Below are 3,056 nucleotides of genomic sequence, written 5' to 3'. Positions count from 1 at the left end.
TCCTTGATTGTTCCAGTCCCGCGGCCAGCTAAAACAGTATTTGGTCATGTCACCACCTGAACTTTCCATCTGCCAGACCTGCTTGGTAGGAGAGCACGTGTTTCAGGCTGGCTGGCCTTCCACATAGCGAACAGCTGCGGTTCTCTACCAGCCCCCAGGTGTGGAGGTTTGTTGGTGTGGGTAACATCATATACAGAGCAGCGCAGAAACTTAATCCCCTGCCCTTCCATGTTCCAGATGTCTTTCCAGGTCAGTGACCTCTCTCATATGCTCTCCCAGTGTGTCCAGCTGCCCTGTTTTTTCCATGGCTACACCTCTGACATGCCACTTTTCTTCCTCAACCTTTCGGACCTCCCTCTGCACCCTGCCACGGCATTCTTTTGGGTCCGCTGTGTTCCAACTTGACCTGGTCAAACATTCCAGGCCCAACCTGCCTTGGTTCACCGACCCGACAATGTCCGCGTGTTGCAGTCGTTCCGCCAACTCCCTGACCGCTCTGCTGGCTGACTACTTGTGACCCGTGCTTACTTGGATCTCTGCCCGGCGATTCCTCTCGTCAATGCTATCCTGCAGCATCTTGGCTTGGTGAGCTTTTGTTGCCTTGTACTCCTCTACCACACGTTATTCGCAGCTGCAGCTTGCTGCCTGTGCTGTAGAGGCTGATGGAGCAGAAGCTTCTTGGGACTGACATCCATCTCCTGAGGAAGTTGTTGATTTTCCTTTCGAGAGCCTCGAGAGTTGAAAAAGGTACCTCATTGATAAGCAGTGTCCAGAAGAGTCTGGGGAGTTCCCCGTGTTGGTAGCCCCAGGCATTAAACTTGCCAGGTAGGCCACTCTTCTCCAGAGATGTCACCCAAGTGTTGGCTTACAAGAGCATTTACTTCACTCTCTCCTTGTCGTTGAGCTCGGCCCTGTACCACTTCTCCAGGCTCTTCACAGGCTTCTCTTCAACGGTGGGGATGGTCTCTTCTCCAATCTTAAATGGGTACCTTTCCTGGACACATCCCTTTTTCAGGTTTAGACTTCTGATCTTTGCAGGCTTAAACTCCATTCTAGCCCATTTGGTGAGCTCTACCAGATCTTTAGAATCCATATGCCTTCTGGAACTGACTTTGTGGTGATCGTCAAATCGTCCATAAATGCTCTTATAGGAACCTGCTGGACGCCGTTTGCCAGTATTTAACAAGGAGATTCATTGCTACAGAAAACAGGATGACGGAGATAGTGCACCCGGTGATGATGCCTACCTCCAACCTCTGCCATGTGGTGGTTAAGTCTTCACTTGTGAATCGCATCTTGAAGTTGTCAAAGTAGCCCTGGAGGAGCTTCTGGAATCTCACAGTAACATGGTAGGTCTGGAGTGTGGTTTCCACCAGCTTAGGGGGTATGGCTCCGCAGGCCAGAGGACTGCCAGGCTCCTTGGTTTCGCTTTGCATCCTCAATGGTCTTTGAGGTGACGCCTGTGTGTTCAATACAGCCGGACACACCTGGAACTCCGCCCTTGAGTATGGAGGTGTCGATGTAATTGTTGACCAACATGAATGTTGTTAGCCTCTTTGCCAGGATTCCAAAGAAGATTTTACCTTCCACTTTGAGAAGTGAGATGGTTCGGATTCACTGCATTTACTGTACCATATTTACCACTCCAATCTCAAAGACTCTGCATTGGGTGATGTACGTAGTACTACACTCTTGTTTGAACACCCATGTGTTTGACAATTGCCGGACTGGTACAGCCTTTGGAGGGGTTTTGCCAGTTTCACCGGATTGGCCCGGGACCGCTGGATAATGTTGAAAGCCAGATAATCGCGGGCTGGATAATCGATCATCAAATGTATTAATTTTGAGCATAGGCACCTCTTTTACTTTTGACTTGAAACTGTTGTAATAGCACGGTCATTGAAATTGTTTAAAATAAATAAAAATGTTTTGCAGTAAGACTGACTGAATGCATCACAGCTTGTATATCGTGCTTCTGTGAATTTATGTTTTTTCACCTAATTTTTTCACCGCTTACCCAACCACTTTATTTATCAATAAAAAGTGTAATAGAACGTTACATTTTTTTCTGCAAAGCAATTTTAATTCAGCTTGGGTTGAGTGCTGTTCATTTTGTTGTGTAAGGCATTGCAGTATGTTTTACTGACATTAGTCACAGTAAACAAGAGACATATAATGGAACTCTATAAATAGGTGACTGGACATTTAGTCCTTTCGTTTCAAAAAAAGTTTGATGACGTTTCACACTGACGTAAGAAGAGTTGTAATATTATATTATAGGGTAGGAGTGGTGGCGCAGTGGTGAGGACCTGGTGATGTGAGTTTGATTTCTGGCACATCAAAGGTAAGAAATGATGAATGATATCTAAACAGTGTCAACTTGTCTAGATATGTACAAGTATTATTATAACATTGTAGTAGTCAGACTACAATGTTAGTTGTTTTTCGCCATGCATTAAGGAAACAGCCAAAATAAGGAGTTTAGATCATGAATGATGACAGATCTTTAACGGCCACCGTGAAACAGATGGCGCATATTTGTAAGGTTCATAACACCATCCTGCACTGGCCATCATGAAGTATGGTGAAACGACTCCCATGACTGGAAGGTGTACGGAGGCCTTCACCCAACAGTGAACTATCAAAGGACGATCAGTTTTTACAAAAAAATGTAAGTACATCCAATCCGTTGGTAGCCGAGCCATTCTTATAAATTCTGTATTCCTGTGGTGGGAACATTGTTGGCTTGCCTCAAAGCAGAGGTTAAAAAAATTCAACCCCAGAGGGAGCATGTGAAGTACCGTTGATGACTCTTGGACACCGTTGGTGAGGCACACGTATTTATTCCGTACAAGTAGTCACAACTGTGGACATACAATACTAGAGGGGGTATCGGCCCCCTCACCCGGCTAGCTGGGAATACACTGCTAGCTATCTCTGACCTACCTCCTAGTCCTCCACTAACGGGATAGGGGAGGCTGTCTGGCCCGACACTGGTAAGTCGGGCTACGGTACCCAGAGTCCCAGAGCACTAGCTCTGGTTCTCGGGACCACGC

General features: G+C 46.5%; 1 pseudogene; it reads right to left on the bottom strand.

Annotated features, from left to right (window-relative positions):
* Positions 1-507: 507 nt before the first annotated feature.
* Positions 508-1,611, bottom strand: LOC144721426 (uncharacterized; annotated as a pseudogene).
* Positions 1,612-3,056: the final 1,445 nt, after the last annotated feature.

The sequence above is a fragment of the Lampetra planeri genome, chromosome 11, assembly GCF_965212315.1.
Source record: "Lampetra planeri chromosome 11, kcLamPlan1.2.h2, whole genome shotgun sequence".
Taxonomy (NCBI): Eukaryota; Metazoa; Chordata; class Hyperoartia; order Petromyzontiformes; family Petromyzontidae; genus Lampetra; species Lampetra planeri.
Note: the sequence above shows the minus strand (reverse complement) of the source record. Positions and strands in the feature narration are given on the sequence as shown.